Consider the following 18,714-nt stretch of genomic DNA (forward strand, 5'->3'; position numbering starts at 1 on the left):
CTCTCAGCTACTTAATATGGCATGCCGAGTTTGAAACTGTCACTCACTGCAGTATAGTATTTTATTTTATTTGTAGTATAATATTTTATACTAATTAAATTATTTTTGTTATTAAATGTTTTGAAATGTATTCATTATTTTTTCCCTTATGTCAATTTTAATAAATGTTTGACTCTCCCCTCCTTTTTGAATGCTTTTACAATATAACTATCCCGTGTGCCATATTTACTTCCACTATTCCATAAAAAACTCACATTTGTTTAATTTCTTTTTATTATAACTGTAAATTAAAATACCAGTTTCTGTTTGAGTGAAATGTTTATTTAGCGAATAAATTGAATTGTCCTCAATATTAACCACTCAATCAAATTAGATCTAATTAAAAAGCTTTGTTTGCAATTATCATACAATGTTTATGATGTCAAATTCAGATAAGCAGATTCCGTTAGTTGGGGTTGAAAATCGATAAAATTTTATTACGGTATAAAAAGGCTTAAATTTTCATGCGCATGAATAAAATATTTTGATTATCACAATTGTGACAACAAATTATTGCCAAGTAGAGGGAAGGAAATTAAAATATAAATATTGCTGTAAATGGATGTAAGTTGTTGACAATAATTCAGATGCTTCGTGATTTTTATTTCAAATGGTTATTTTGTGAAAATAAAAGGGCTATTATTTTAAAATTTTCGATTTTTCATATCGTGGCAAACTCTTAATAAATAAATGAACTTTCAAAGCGAAGTTTTGATAAGCAGTGGCATTTTTTAATACAATGTGCTCCGTAAAGTTGGTTAGAAAATTTTAGAAAACATTTATGTTCCATTAATCTTTGTGCTTTTATAGTGATTATTATACAAAATTTAGCCTTTCACTATTATTCACTATTCACTTTACTATACTTATAATATAATCTAATCTCCTACCATATTATGCCTCTATATTAGGCTAAGAAACAAGTTAAATGATCACTCGTTAGATTGTTTTGGTCTAAAAACATGGAAAAAGATTAAATTATACTTTTTGGCATAATACATATATATAATAGCGCTTCGATCTAAACACTTTCTTCGGAAATTGCTCTAGCGCCTCGGGCAATAACCCATGCCAAAAAATTTTAAGATATCTCGTCAAATAAAAAATTTTTCCATACAATCACTTGATTCCGATCGTTCTGTTTTGATGTCAGCTATTTGCTATGGAGATCGCTGTTGGCGGTTACAACGCTGGCCATCGATCGATGTTGCAATAACCTTTGACCAAATACAACCTAGGTCAATTCAGATAACATAGGACAAACTATCATGAAAATCTAGATCCTTTCAGAAGGTATATTTATGAAACAGAATATTCCCTTGACAAAGAAGTAACAATGCTGATATATTCTATTATGAGAAACAAAACCTCAAAGTCTGTTATAGAACCTAACCAGAAAGATTACCTGAGATAGGTACCAAGCTCAAAGTCACAACATAATTTTTACACGTCGTAATGCTTATACATCCAAACACCGTTACATCGTCATCTTTGTCCGAATGAAAGCTGGATTCGATTTCGGTATCATAGATCACATCACAGTAGATTGATAAACCATTTTATATAAAGTTAGCTAAATAAGAAAGATGGAGTCATTGGTAAAAGTTCACGCAAGTGAGGAAAGTTCTGTGAGCGAGGGTGTTCAGAAACGATTCTTTGTATCCTCTGGTAGCCAAAGAGTATCCGGGTTTGTGATCCGACTCGTAAAAAACGCTCCCAATGAAAAGTTAAAAACAACCTCAGATGAGAGACCCTCTTTTGATGACACATTAAGGATTACGATTTGAGGGCATGCACCTGGAATGTCCCGTCCCTTAATTGGGACGGTGCCACTGCCAAACTGATTGATGTCCCCGTAAGCTGACATCACCTCCATTAAGAAAATGCGATGGACATGATCTTTGTGACATTTACTACAGTGACCATATAAAGGAGCGCACATTCGGTATGGGATAATTTGTGGGAGAGAGACTCCGTAGCCGAGTACTGTCATTCTCCCGGTAGATAAAAACGAAGTTCTTCAACATATCGCTGATTTGCGCTCACGCCCCGATGGAATAGAAGGGCGATGTGATCAAAAATACATTCCATGAGCGCTTAGAGCGCACCTATCATAGCTGCCCCCGCCACGATGTCAAAATCGTCTTTAACGCCAGGGTTGGCGAAGGTATCTTTGGCACAACGGTCGGTAAATTCAGCCTCCACCAGAAAAAATCCCAAAAATTGATTGAGGCTGACCCACTTCGCCGGGCCCCGAAATATCTGCAGTACTATATTCCAGCAAAAGAAAATTCATAAAGCTACCTAGGATCGAAAATCCTCCAAGAAGATTGATCATGTTATAATGTACAGAAGACATATCTCCAATGTTTTAGGCGTGCATACGCTCCGAGGTCCTAACCTCGATTCGGACCACTATCTTGTTGCAGCCAAAATTCGCACCCGTATCTATGCACCAAAAGACGCAGGTCAACAAACACTAGGAAAGAAAAGAGAAGCCGAAATGCGTGAGTACGAAAAGCTTGACAAGCTGGCCGACAGGGGTAATGCCCGAAAATTCTATCAAAAAATTCGGCGACTTACAGAATATTTCAAGACCGGAGCATATTCTTTTAGAACCCCCAGAGGTGTTTTAGTGACTCATGCTCAGAGCATACTAAAATTATGGAGGGAACACTTCGTGAGCCTGCTGAATGGCAGTGAAAATATAAAGCCAGGAGAAGGCGAACTTTTGAAGATATCGATTTAAAATTTTCGTAAGACAACTTATAATTTTTTTTTTAATTTTGATTTCACATTAGGTATTCACCTTAAAAGCATTCATATAATACTAATTTCTTTTATTCCTATTTTACCAAATTTTTTTTCCAAAAACCCTAGTATAATATGTGATTTATTAAGATTGAATGAAATTACAAGCTTTGACAATTAAGTAATGAGACTGATTTTATTGCTGCGCTTTTGGTAAACCTGTGACCTTGAAATTCCCTTTTTATTTTTTCGGCATCTCTCCCTCTCCATTTATATATGTACCATCACTCTAGCTTGTTTATTTCGCCTCCTGCGTCAAGTTGAGTAGACGTGTGTTTGTAGTGCCCTCACGAAAATGGAAAAACGAAATCAAGAGCAACGCGTCGCGATAAAATTTTGCGCCAGATTGGGCGAAACAGCTTCGGAAACGTACACTAAAATTGTAAGAGTGTATGGTGATAGTGCCCTTAGTCGTGCCAAAGCTCACAATGGTTGTCTCCGCGCGCCCCCCGCCTGAAAAAAGCTCGCATGAGCAAGTCGAAGGTGAAAACCATGACTATTGCATTTTTTTATAGCCGTGGAATCGTCCACAAAGAATTCGTTCCACCGGGGAAAACTGTGAATCAAGTCTACTATTGCCAAGTACTAAAAAGATTGCGAAAACGAGTCAACAGGGTGCGCCCAGACATCGCTCGTAACTGGATCCTTCATCACGACAATGCGCCGTGCCACACCGCCCTCAGCGTGTCCCAATATTCGCCTTATTCGCCCGACATGTCACCCTGTGACTTTTTTTTGTTTCCTAAAACAAAATCGGTGGTCAAGGGAACCCATTTTGAGTCGATTACGGGCATCCAGGCGGCCGTGACGAGGGCACTCGTGGACATCCTAGTCGAAGCGTTCCAGAAATGTTACGAAGGATGGAAAACGCGCTGAAATCACTGTATAGCTGCTCAAGGGGACTACTTTAAAGGGGATGGCAGAGTTGTAGAATAATTTTCAACTATACGGTTTTTATGGAATCAGTCTCATTACTTAATTGTCATACCTCGTATTCGCAATAAGCAATCGTATGAAAAAATATTATGTGAACTTAATTAAAATTAATATGCCTAATTAAAACTTATACTTCATGACACATCGCTAGATCAACAATCATCAATTAAACAGCTCACAGGATTGTTGGGGAAATAGGTTTCCGGTGAAATAAAAATTTTTGCATAATTTTTACAAATCCACACTTGCTGCTTTTGTCATGTAATAAATCTGTATTTGCAGGAAACATTAAATATTACAAGAATACAACAACAACAGCAACAAAGACAAAAGCAAAAAAAGCAATATAAATCCAGCCACTTTGTGTCGCACATAATTACGACTAATTTGCAACCATTTGCAAAGAGGGTCGCGCGAACGATTAACGGCGACAAGTACACGAACAAATGCACACACACATATACATACATACATGCATACGCGTTCGCAATGGAAGATGCCACCAAAAAGCAACAACACCAGCAACAGCCAATAAAAAAGTATAAGCAAATACACCAAATGAGGCTTGAAAAGGAAATATACGCGCGTTGAGTAGGCAAAGGGCGTGTGAGTAAATAAAAAAACGAAAGTAAAAAACATTAACATCATTTGCACCGAAGCTATAATACCCTGCACAAATACAAAAAATAGCATACAAGAACTTGATTTTGATTGCAGATTTTGTATGACAGCTATAAGCTATAGTAGTCCGATGTGAATGATTTCCTGAGATATTTTAGCGTTGTTTTAGGTAATAATTTCTGCCAAATTTCGTTAAGATATCTCGTCGAATAAATAAGTTTTGCATACCAGGGCTTGAGATTGATCGATGGATTTGTATGGCAGCTATATGCTATAGAGGTCCGATCTGAACGATTTCTTCTGGTGTTTTAGTGTTATCTTATATCATAATTTCTGCCAAAATTTGTTAAGATATCTTGTCAAATAAATGAGTTTTCCATACCAGGGCTTGAGATTGATCGATGGATTTGTATGGCAGCTATATGCTATAGTAGTCCGATCTGAACGATTTCTTCTGGTGTTTTAGTATTATGTATATATACATATATATATTATAAGATTTCCGACTTTTCCTTCTTGGTGTCACAAACACTCAAACGGTCTTCATAATATACCCTGTTAAGGGTATAAATACGTACACACATGCACTCATACGCACCAGCAGACGCACAGACAAACAGACAGACAGCTAGAACTGCCAACGCAGCGGTTAAATAGCTGAGTTTATGCATATTTTTGGTAAGCGCGGATTAAATGCCGCTACGCACACACACGCACTCACAAAAGACCACATATACACATGCAAATTCAGTCGCCTGCTAACAAGCCTACTTGTAGGCGCATTGCCGCACACGCGAGTACAATTAAAATACAATTTTTGTGCACAATTTCAGCAGCGTAATTAATTTTTAATTTCGTCTGAACGAGTAATTGCACAATGCAACAAGCAAGCCGAACACGCAGCAGCAGCGAGCAACAGCAGGCGTTGTGTTGACACGCGAACATCGAGGGGCGTGCCAAAGCAATGGAGAAATTGCCGCCACCGCGTCAAAAGCGCCAGAAATGCAGACAAAGATGCAGTTGTGAGTGTGCGAATGTATGTGTGTGGCACTACCAGTTGGCAATGGCGTGCTGCAGTCAGCGAAATGAAAATATCGAGTACATTCGAAATTGCACACTTGACGCTCACGTACCGACATATATTGGCGCGCCACAAAAAATATACCACACACACACATACGCACCTATGCAGAGACATAACGAGCGTACAAACAAGCTGGCAAGCAAGCAATGAGGCAACAGGCGCAGCAACAACAACAATGGCACGCACATAAATAAACAAACTACAACGTTGTCAGCGGCGCAAACAAACGGAGCCAAAGCTTGCATGCAGGCAGCACATCAGCAGCAGCCAGCCAGACATGCGAGGCTGTAACGGTGTACCTGCCTACACACAAATGTACATGCAAGAGCATTGATGACGGGGGTCTACATGGCGTATGCGCAATCAGCGCAAGCACGCCAGCCAGCACATATACATACAAATGTATGAGTGTGTGTTTGTGGACTGCCAAGGCGAGGCTGAGGTTGCCTAGCTGTCAGCTTGGCGGCTTGGCACGAACGCAGACTTAATGCAACGCTGTACACGCTGTTTATAAACGTGTATGTACATATGTATGTGTAAGTGTGTGAGGTTTTGTGGCACTCACGCGTTGCAATTATGTGTTGCACGACATGGTAGTGTGGAATATTGGCTGAGGGTAAAGGAAAAGTGCATATATTTGTGTAACGGAGTTAAGGTATATATATATCAATATATAGGTATATTTAAAAGGACTATGTGGCTACAAAATATTTATAGAAATTTATGAAAAAAAATTTTAGCTAAAAACCGGATATTTTTACGTGAAGTAGTCAGGTTATATTGAAAAATGTTCATTTTGGGGCAACTTGGAGCAAAAGTACTTAATTCTAGTGCTATTCATATGACTTGGCTTCAAAACAATTTCGAAGTTCATATAGCCAGGACTCCGAAAAACTACGGTTCCAACGAAAATCGAGTTAAGTAAATAAACAAGTGAAAATTTTCCAATATTTACAACAAAATATTGAATCAATTGGCAAAATACCAAAAAATATACAAGAAACGCGGTACGCTTATCATATACAGTTTAAGTATATGTATATTTTTTTCAAAATTATTTTATTTATTGGATCTGCTTTTTCTTAAAGCCTAACAATAAGTTATAAAATCATGAATCTATTTAAAACTAGACAGGCTCAAGTAATAGTACATCCAAATCGGCTTTATGACCGATATAAGTATATGTACAAGTATATGAAATAAGTATATATTTGTTGGGCATCCGATGTTCCCTTTGGGGTATTACAAACTTTGTAGCCACTTAGTATCTCTTATCGCTAAATATTATTAAATCGGTTCAGGTACAATTAGACATATGTAGAAATTTGTGCCTATAATTTATTTTTAGTAAAAATCCTGTATGTGGCCGACTTACTACACATTTTAATACATGTCATCCTTTCCTAAAATTGCGTCGCCAAAATGTAGGCAACTATTGTTAAATTTATTAACAAAAAAAGTAAGTTCAGGTCCAACCGAACACATTATAACTATACCTTATGGTAAAAAACTTCAACAAGAGGATCGGAAGCCAAGCAATAATATAACTATACTCTGGCAGAAAAATTCGTCATAAAGTTTGTTAGAAGAGTCGAAGTAGTATCGACCCAATTTAATCTATGCTTGCCAACACTAAAGCTATTAACATGCTCATACTAAATAAGTGTTCCCTGAGGTTCACTAAGGTACCTCAGTTGCAATCAGCAATCGTATGGATCCTGATATTAGTTAAATGGGAGCTAGGACAAGCTTTTACCCAATATATATTTATTTTTGGCACAAAGATACACCGTTCTGAGCTTAACATGTTTTTTAATTTTTATTGAGATAACTCAAATATTGGCTGATATATGCAAAATAAAGTCACCTGGAAGTTCGAATGTCTCAATATTAGGTATAAAGGGAAGTATTTACCCGATTCAACCAATTTTTCATTTGGATTTGGATTTGAATTTTGATCAAAGTTGTATCTGGTCATATTAATAACTTCCCGATTTGTGTACTGGAAAGTGAAAGTATCAAATTGAACCCAAAATTAAGCTATAAGGAACTTGGCGTAGTTTTGTCCGATTTGCATTATATAATAACATAAAAATGTCAGAAGAATATCACGTACCAAATTTTGTTGAAATCGGCAAGGCGAGTCTCGAAATAAGTGATTTCATCTTAAAAAGGGCGGTACCACGGTCATCAACAAATTTTGGCCACGATTCCATTAAAGCCTACTGATACCATTTCGAGGTTCCCTGCGGGGTTGGGAAAAGAATACTCCCGCGGTAAGGCATGCCTGTCGTAAAAGGCGACTAAAATCCCGCATGTTGTTATACACTATATATTTTTATTCCTGGTTTTCGACCGTGTTTTCGTTTACGAATGGATTTACGATAACACATGTCATTCATACAGCCGGGTCCTTAGGAATTCCTAGGAGTTCTTGTGGTCCTCGACTGGCAGTAGGTCACAGCTAAACACTGATCTACAGGTCACACCAAAGACTAAAACATGGTACCACGGGGAGCAGAAAGCCCTTGGAGATAACTCCAATCTGCTCATTGGGTTTTTGGCCCCTTGGGGAGATTCGTGGTGGCTGTGGCTTAAACCTAAATGCAGGAAGGGCTTTTGTCCAATGTGGAGTCGCACTGCGGCCGGGTGCCGGACCCAGAGTACGGCAGAGGTTTTAGATGGGCCTCGAACCCGACCAAGGTGGCTAGGGTGTTCTCTTTTGGTTTTCACCCGAACCGATTGGAACCAAGGTATAGGTGTATGTGGAGCACTATGCTTTGGTTCTCCCATGGTATGGTGTTGTGCATGCACTTGTGCTTTGGGGCGTTGATCGGCGCATTATACTGATCTACGTGTTTCTAGAAATAGAAAACACCGTGGATTTGAGCCTTCGTAGGCAGATACTCACGTAAAAACACATTGACAATTGATACCATTTCGGGGGTAAAATTTAATGTCTCTATCATATTAAAGTGTTTATTTATTGCGCTTTGTAACAGTACCGTTATATGTTCAGTGGGAGGGTTATCATCCGATTTCATTCATTTTCACACTTTCGGTAGGAATTCTTATAATATTTACGCTAAGCGACTTTGGTTGTTGCAGCTTTAATGTAGCTTTCTATGATCAAGGCTTAAACACCTCGGAGCTCATACATACGAACTTCCTAGTGAGCTGGTAGGAAGAGAGAGAAAATGCCTAAGCCGAGATATATTGGAATTAGAAAATTTTATAAGATCTAATCAAAGGCGTTCTTCTTTCTAGCTTCAAAACACGCTGTGCGTAGATCAGCCATTGAAGTTGTATCAAATAAAAAAAATTGTATTGACTTAAAACCTGATTACCGATCGGGAGCTCAGACTTTGCACACGCATAAAACTCCTGTGTGGTCTTTAATTAAGAATTTTTGAATTAAATATCCTAATACCACAAAAAATAAGCCTCTGTTTATCCAAGTTTGTGGTTTGAGATTCTACAATTGGTATTTGTTCACAAACCAAAACAGAATAGTGATAATTAATAAAAGTGAGGCAAGAAATCAGTTTCTCATATATCACAACTACTTCACCCTTCTTTAGTTATATTTTTAAGCTAACTTAACTGATAAGAAATTGTTGGAGTGAACTAAAACTAGAATCTCTAATCGACATTGAAGTAATTCCAATTTTAGAATGGTTTTGAAACATGGTCTAAAGCTTAAGTAATGTATAGAAATAACTTGAAGACTTTCAGCTATAACCTTGGACCCTGTAAAGATCTTTATAGCCATATATCATCCCTTAATGATAATGAGCGTGGCACCATCCACTTTTATCACAAATCTCGGTGCTCTTGAAAATTCCAACAGTACAAAAAATGTGGTAGCGCATGAATTTAGCCCTTCCTTACATGTGTTAATTTATGTTATTGTTAATTTTGGTTTCCATATGTGTATTAGTACTTGAAAAACATCGGATTGGTAGCAGAGGATCTCAATATCTCTTATGGATCGATTCAACATATTTTAGTTAAAAATCAAAATTTGCTGAAGGCACGAAGCCCAATTCAACCAAGTGTGTGGAAAGCTGCCAGCATAGGCTCAGGGGCCTATTTGAAAGACGATAAAATAAATTCATATTAAAACACTTGTAAATGTAGTTTTTATTTTGTTTGTCAGTCCGCGTCAAATTTGATCAGTTGCTGTAATATAACTTTTTGTTTGCTCTCTCCTTTCTATATCGGTATAACATACCTTCATATATATCACAAGAAGTAGTACTTATACAAATTCTCGTCGTTTATTTGCCTGTTGCTTTAACAGCTTACAGTTATGTGATAGCATTACAATGCCCACACGGCCACCAATACAGCTACACAAATGAAAATTGAAGTACGCGACACACTCTGCATCCGCTCAAGCGTTCACTTACTGTCTGTTAAGCAACAACAACAAGTACAATGTGTTGCAATGTAAACGCGAATCAATTAGCAACCGTTAAACCGTGCGCATTAAAATTTTGCATTTTTCACTTTATTTATCACTTTTTTACCTTTAGCTGTATGGTGTGAGTTTTATTGAAGACTTATGGATGTTTATATATAAATATTTGTATACGAAAAAAAATTATATGTATTTATAAACATACAGCGATTTTTTTATTTTGCGCTCGTCAAAACTTGTTTTATATCAAAATGAAGCCCAACAACTACAAAATCAATGCGAATATGCCCAAATAAGCAGAGAGCAAAAAAAAATGTATTTGGGAATCTGAAACGTAGTGAAATGGGTGTAGACGCCTGCTTGTCTGTGACGATGCGTTATTTATAAGCAATACAAATATACAAGCACAATAGACTCTTACGTGCATGTGTAGGTTGGTGTTTGAAATGGAAGCGCCGAAATGTATGCAAGAGCATGTTCATATTTACTTATTTATTTATTTCTTCTATAGCTTTGTATGTGTGCATACCTACAGACATTTGAATGTTATCGCAGCATCTTCACATTTATTGTAATTTCAATATTTTTTTGTGTACATAAATAATTTTTTTCTGTCAATTTTGCTTTTTCATGCAAACCTACAAAAGTCTACATTTAGGAGCATATGGAGTAGTAGAAATTTTCCAAAAATTCCATTGAAGTCGCTCATTTTTGGATATATTGGTCTAAAATGTTGCATATCTCATTTTCTTCACAAGAAGCTTTTCATTGGTCGGAACAACCTATATCGGAACAGTATAGCATATAGCGGTCATAAAAACTGACCGAGTTCAAGTTTTTGTATGGAAAACTTTTTTATTTGTCAATATATCTGCTTGAAATTCGACACGAATGATTGTCCTAAGCAAAGATATAATCTTCGAGCAAAAATGTTCAGATCAGATCCCTATAGCATATAGCTGTTATACAAACCGATCAAAATTAAGTTTTGGTATGAAAAATATTTTCAGATCAATTAAAATCAGAGAGATCTACATCTATTCTATTTCTGTCTTGATTATTTCATCAATATATCTCAGAAGCATTTTCATTACGACAGTTATGTGGTTTTATAGCTAATTATTATTATTTTATAGCTAATTATTATTATTTTATCAGACATGTCCTGAACATCTTTACACATATCTTCCTTAAAATTTTATAACTGTGACACAGTTTTAAGCGCATAAAACCACCGCCACATGCTCATATCAGATACGCATTCACTTAACTGTTGCCAGACATTCGCTATGTTCAGCACCAATGGCTAAAGAAAGAGATGAGTGCACTTTTTATTGCTGTGTTATGTACCAGAGCAATTTTATTTGATCGTTCTCGTATTTGTTTTTCTCAAACGAATTTCAATTTAATGCTGTCAACCGGGAGTGCATACATATATCGTCTGTGTATGTAATATGTACGTTACGCTTATGTAAATATACATATATGTACATATTACAGCTAATATATTATTTTTGATTTGGTTGCTAGGTGTTCAGCACATACACGCAGGGATACAGTTATTAGCGCAGACAGCAATAATTATATATGACTGTATCGCGACATTTGCATGTAGCTATGTGTGTGTTACATATTCTCCGAAACGTCTGAGTACTTATATCAATATTAAGTGAAATTAACTACTGTAGAAAAAGTAGACGTCTAGTCTCTAAATAAATATGCGCATACATGTGTCCTCATTAGGGTGTTCTTTACATCTCTAGTGGCTGTTTTTGCAAGCGACCCCTGAAGTTACAGTTTTTGCTCTAGAAAAAAAGTTCCATCGTAAACAAGCTCTTTATTTTTCAATTTAAACCGCACCTAAATCACTTTACTTGACTGATATACATATTTTAAATGAGCTTTTTTGTTGCTTTGCAATAAAGTTGTCAACTCCAAAGCAAATAAATCTAAAAAATTATGTACAAAATTTTCCGTTTTACAAAAAGGTTCTTACTCATTTTTTTCCTACAAACAGTGCTGCAAAAATTATACGCAGTTAAAGCTATGCATGAAATGTACAGTATTCATATGGTACAACATGTCGTATGAGTAACATGGTTTGTATGAATCACTTGTATGAATGCTCAGCTCATTTGATATACAAGTATGATTTTAACTTTTAAATGAGTGTTTTTATAAAAAGACTCATTCGCAGGTATTTTGTCGAGCGGAAAATTTTTTACCAGCATATCAACTCTTCAAGGTTCTAGATTTATTTATTTAATTCAAACTATCAAAAAATTCCCTGTTATAATAGTATGCAATAGAAAATAAATATGCTGTAGGCACGGTTCAAACTGAAAAAGAGCTTCTTTACGCTGGATCCTTAGTTTTAAAGCAAAAACTGAAACTTCAGTGAGCGTTGATAAGGCACTCAGCATGGAAAATAACGGATACCCTAATACATATAAAATGGTATACATACATATAAACATGCAATAATAATTCCAGACCTTGGAGAATAATTATACGTTAGAAATAAGTTCAATGATGTCAATATGCATTTAAAATTTGACTTAAAAAAATGGAAAAAACTTTAAATTAATTTATATTATAATATCTGCAAAAGAAACTCAAAGGCGAAAATTAACAGTTCTACATAAATTTTGCTTTAGTTGGCTTATTTTAAATCTGCTTCCGATAAGTTTATTTAAATTTGATTTATAGCTATCTTTAGCTTAATTATATTATTGGGTTGTCAAAAAAGTCTTGCGGTATTTTTATTGAATTTGATTTATTTTATATCAAAATTATATCAAAATCGGGTTTAGTACAAGTGAAGATATATGTACTCAGCTGTTTAAAGCACTTAATGCCGCGCTTATGGGCGATATTAGCAAAAAAGGAAAAGCTTCTACCGAAATTGTTGAAATAATGCATTGTTCTCGAAAAATCGTATATAATGATTTTTATGCAACAAAAGGAGAAGCATCTTGTGTTAATAAAAATATACCGAGAAAACCAAAACCGTGTGAAGCTGATATTAGTGTTGAAAAAACCATAGTACGGAAGAGCATTCTTTCAAACTAGAGAATTTATGATCGAAGTTAAAGACGAATATTGGCGCGGACGTGTCCAGAAAGCTTGTAGGAAGACCACTCAATGAAACTCAACATTTTGAATGAATTAGCAGGCAGAAAGAACCCCTGTCAAAACGCCATATCAAAATTCGACTGACATTTGCGATAACCCACAGAGACAAACCAGCAACAAAACCAAGATAAACAGTATGAGACAGGCCCTTAAGTCTACGTATATCAAAACAAGTATTAAGCACAGCGGTGGAAATATCATGGTCTGGGGCGCGTCTTCATGGCAAGGTGTAGCGCCAATTGTCCGAATAAATGGTAAAATGGAACGGTTTCAGTATTTGGATATATTGAAAAATGAAATGAAGCCATTTGTATTTGAATCAATGCTCATAAAATATACAAGAAAATGATATGAAGCACACTGCAAGGTTGTAAAGCATTGGCTCGACAGTGAAAAAATTAGAATTTTAAATTGGCCTGCGCAAAGCCCGGACCTTATCAACTTATGAAATGGTGTTAAAAATTTTGATTATTTATAGGCTGAAATTGAGAAGGCTTGGTTTTCAATCCCAAAAGAACGATGTCAACAACTGGTGGATAGCATGCAGAACGGAGGTGAAAAGGATGATTAAAAATGATAGATATAAAACAAAATACTACCGAAATGAGCAATCTAATGCTAAATTTTATTAAGTTTTATAAATCTTTGTACCTTTTTGTAAGCCCTTTTCTGATTTTAATTTGATTATCAAGTGTGCTATTTATACGTTCATGGCTATATATAGTGGCTTTTAAATATAAAGTTTGGTTTTTTTTCGAAAAAGTACTAATAGTGTTTTCTCCCTAATATTTCAATTCAAAAAATCACAGTGTTATTGGGACATAAGAAGAACAGTTTAGCAAAAATTTCGTAAAAGAAAATTTTTTTGTAAAAGATAAAAATAAAAAAAATCAATATTTCACATAAATTTTGAGGTTATGTGAAAAAGGTGTTAACGCTTTTTATAACCTACAGCTGCATCAAATAACTTTTTTGCAGAACTCGTAGTTAGGAATTCAAGAGAAACCGATTTAACTCTTAAAAATTCAACCACGTCTATCTTCTTCTTTTTTCCGACCCTCGAGCGGCCATAAATTGTTCTCCCATTTATTTTGGTTATTTATCGTTTTCAATAGGTTTCAACCTACAATGAATTTCTTTCAGTTTGAGTTTCAAAGTATGTATATATAAGTAAGAAAATAACTGAAATAAGTTTCTCCATTTTTGTGTGAAAGCTGTCATATATAAGGAACACTACTACTAAGTTTCTGTTTGACATATGAGCTAACTAAAAGAGGAAAAGAAAGTCGAAGGTATTAAAAATAGTTATAGTCTTAAAAATGTATGGTCCAATTTTTGCTATAAATACTCTTGAAGACTGATATTCACCCTCCTCATTAAACTAGCAGTTATTAACGTTAATGAATATCCTGCTAACTTGGTTTAATCATTTCATATCATATATCCATTATGTGAAATGTGTGTGTCATCTTTACTCGATTTTCACCATTTTCCATTAATATTCGTTCGTATTATTTACAGTTATATATGGTATAGATTCGTTCCCCTATTTTATTTTCCTTTTTAATAATTTCAACATTAATTATAAAAATATGTTCGCTAAAAAACAAATCCACTTAATTATCTCGTGCTGCTTTCACTTGAATTCCACCAAAAATTCCATCAATCAAATTATGATTACAGTACAAACTAATATTTGTATTGACACATTTTGCGATTCACATTGTTGCATTGAGTTACGTTGCCACAGAGCAGAGTTTCAAATTAATTATTAGTTGATTGCAGAAGATAACAATACCCAAGGCACCAGTACAAACAAGTAACAGAGCAGACTAACTGGTATGTAAATATTCTAATAAGTATGTGTGTATATGTATCTGAAGTACAGAGGTCCCAATAGCGAATAGTTGCAAATTTATGTAAAAATTTGGAAAATTGATTTGATTATCCCAACTGTAGTAAATAACTCAGCTTGTAATGGGAGCTAAATAAAATAGATTACAATATATTGAAAAAAATTTAAATATTTTTATAGTGTAATGAATGCATAGAAAATTTTAATTTAAATTAATTTAAGAAATTGAGAATTTTAATATTTAATTTTTTATAAATTATTTGAAATTAAAAATAATTAATAAAAAAAAATTAATTAAAAAACAAAATTATATTAGAGAATAAAAATTTTTATTTTAAAATGTGTTTTAATTATAAAAATTATTTGAAATTAATATAAAAAATTAAAAGAAAATTATTTTAGAATAAAACTTGGAATTTAAATTTTTTTTAAATAAGTTTTTGCGAATAAAATTTATGTTTATTATATACTCTTGGCACTTATAAAATTATGAAAAATATTATTTTAATTTAATTATAATTAAACAAAATTAAATTAATTTCTTGCATAAATTAAACTAAGTATTTAAAAGAGAAAAATTATAATTTATAAATTCATTTAAGTAATTAATAGAAAAAATTAAAAAATAACAAATATAAATCACATTAATTTAAAAATAATAAAATTATTAATAATAAATTAAATCAAAAATTAAAATTTTAACGAAAAATTTAATTAAATAAATTTAAGAAATTAGAGAAATTATTAAAATATACATATTTTTAATTAATTCTTTAATTTATATTAAATATATAAACTAATTTATAAAATTTAACTTTTTAAGAAAATCAGATTATTTTTTAATTTTTTTCTATTACATATTTAAATTAAATAAATAATTAATTAAAACATTGAAATTGTAATAAAAATTAAAAAAAATTAATTTTAATAAAAAAATTAATTTAAAACAAAATAAAAATAATTTGATTTTTTAAACTTCATTTTTTAATAAATAAAATTTTAATTAATATTTTTTTTCGTTTAGTTAATTTTAGTAATTAAAAAATAATATTACTTAAAAAAACATAAAACCTAAATTTATAAATTTTAATTTCTTTTTTACTTAATAATTTACCGTTTGTTTTTTTTTTGTTACTTTCTTCTCTTTATTTTGGTGATTTGGTTTTCAGTTTTCATTATAGCTGGAAAGACAATTAAGAGTAAAACATTTTCTGCATTCGCAACTTTTTTTAGAATGTTTTTTTCAAGCTTTTTAGTTTTTGTTTCAAAATTTTAAGTACTTCTCAACGTTCTTATGTAACACTTTTTTATTAAAATTTGAGTTATTTCATTTCAAAATCTTTATTTTTCGAAAGTATTTCGCAAATGTTATTTCTAAAATTTCAGTTTCTTCAATTTCTTTTTCAAACTGTTTTTCAGAACTTTTACTTAATTTTTTGAAATTTAGTTTTCAATTTTTTTTTTTATTTTTTATTTTTTGAAACACTCCTGAAAATTAAAATTTTTTTTCAAAACTTTTCCAAAAAATTTTTTACATATTTTTCAAAACTTTTACAAATTTTGTTTTTTTAAATTTCTATTAGTATTATTTCTATTAGAGTTATTTCATTTCAAAATCTTTTTGTTTCGAAAGTATTTCCCAAATTTTATTTCTAAAATTTCAGTTTATTCAATTTCTTTTTCAAACTGTTTTTCAGAACTTTTACTTAATTTTTTGAAATTTGGTTTTCAATTTTTTTTTTTGAAACACTCCGGAAAATTTAAATTTTTTTCAAAACATTTCCAAAAAATTTGTTACATATTTTTCAAAACTTTTACAAATTTTGTTTTTAGAAGTTTTTTCAAATTCTATCCCCTTTTGCGCATTTTTTTTTCAAATTAAGCTTTCAAAAATGTTTTTTTTTTACTTATTCACAATTCTCCCGAAAATTGAAAATTCTGTTTCAAAACGTTTAAAAAAAAAATTTAATATTTTTTCAAAATTTTTATAAATTTTATTTTTCTAAACTTATTTCCGAAGTTTCTTCAAATTATTTTCCTCATTATTCCAACACATTTTTATTGTTTTCATTCCACTTGAAAGCTTACTTTTGTGTAAAAAAAATTTTAAAACTAATATCTGTACTAAATTGAAAAGTTCTACTTTTTCCTTGGCAAAATATTTTCTTTTGCACAAAACTACTTTTATTGAATTTTAAAATGAATAAAATCTTAAAAGCGTTTAAGTTTCAAAATAATTAAAAACTCAAAATTTTTTTTGTGCTCATTTCATTTTTCCAACTTAGTTACATTAGCTTAAAATAAATTTTTTTCGCAGCTAATTAATTGACGGAAATTACTTATTTATAAATTTAAATGTAATTATTAATAATTAATTATTACAAATAATTACAGAAATTAAAAAATTTAATTAATTTTTAATTAATTATTTTCAAATGTATATTTAATTCTTAATAATTAATTAATTTATGGAAATTATTAAAATTAATAATGATTATTGTGTATAATTAACTAAAAAATAATATTTTAATAGTTCCTATAATTATTTGAAAACAGATTTAGTTTTTGTTAATTTTTCGCACGCACTTATTTGTATTACTTTAATCGCTAATATTTTCTCACATCTATCACAACTCATATTTCTAGTATGCAGACGCAAATTTTTGCTGCCACCAAATAACAAATCACGCGCTTAATCAAAAATGCTGCTCACATTACCAGTTATAAAAAACAATAAATCAAATCAATTTATTTTTAGCTAACACAGAGAGCAATTAATCAAAAACGCAACGCCTACGCATATTTACACTCGAATAATCACGAGCCAAAAACAAAAAGCGAATGAAAACGAAAGTAAACAAAAGACAAATGCGTTATTTACACAGTGAAATGTATGGGCTGCAGAAGTTTCGAACATTTCATTTTTATGCGCTTAATAGAGTGGGTGTATGTTTCTAAGTATGTATTTATGACATAAAGCACACATGCACGGAACTTTCTATGTAAAAAGGAAATTTGAGGAAATTACTTGCTTTGCACACCTTTTGCTTTTGTCAGCGTGGAAGCGTTGGATTGCTGCAAAATAAATTTTTACGACTGCTGCGATGGATTTATGTTGTTGGTGACATGTTTTCGACGAGCTGCTGTTGTCAACGAAATTTTTGAATTTTTCGAATTAAGCACGGTTTAAAAAAAATTAATACTTTTTTAGAAAAATTGAACTTATTTCCACAATTTTTAATATTTGTTTCAAAATTTTATTTATACTTTAAGAATTTTCTTGCTTCGAAATTTCCCTTTTTAAAGGAATTTCGTTTAATTAATTTTTCAAGATATTTTATTTTGGTTTGAAAATTTGAAATAATTTATTCAGTATTATTAATTTTTGTTTCCAAATTTCTTAGTTTTCAAGAAGTTCTTAAATTTGATTTTCAAAATCTCTCTTTTTTTAAGAAATTTCCAATTTTATTTTCAAAGTTTCTGCTTCATTCAATTTTATGCAAAACTGTTTTCCATAAACATTTACAATTTTTCTGAAATTTAGTTCTTTCAAAACATTTTTCGAAATTTTTTCAAAAATTTTCAAAATTTAGTTTTCAAAATTTTTTCAAGTTTTAAAATTTTTCAAAGCTTTCAAAAACGTTTTCTTTAAATTGTGCTGAAGTTATCCAATTATTTTAAAGTAATTTCCAAAATGTTTTCAATTCATTTCGAAAATTGTATTTCAATATTTTTTTTTAATTTTATACCAAACATTTCTTCAAATAATTTTTCTTAATTTTTTCAATTATTGAAATTAAATTTTTCAAA

General features: G+C 32.1%; 1 long non-coding RNA gene across 1 annotated transcript in view; it reads right to left on the minus strand.

Moving 5' to 3' along the window:
• The window catches only part of LOC125778458 (uncharacterized), a 62,664-nt gene extending 44,317 nt beyond the window's left edge, over nt 1–18,347 (minus strand). Inside the window, exon 1 of the long non-coding RNA XR_007422727.1 lies at nt 17,946–18,347. This is a non-coding gene — a long non-coding RNA (uncharacterized LOC125778458). The remainder of the gene's footprint in view (nt 1–17,945) is intronic.
• Nucleotides 18,348–18,714: the final 367 nt, after the last annotated feature.

The sequence above is a fragment of the Bactrocera dorsalis genome, chromosome 1 (genome assembly GCF_023373825.1).
Source record: "Bactrocera dorsalis isolate Fly_Bdor chromosome 1, ASM2337382v1, whole genome shotgun sequence".
In the NCBI taxonomy this organism is placed as follows: Eukaryota; Metazoa; Arthropoda; class Insecta; order Diptera; family Tephritidae; genus Bactrocera; species Bactrocera dorsalis.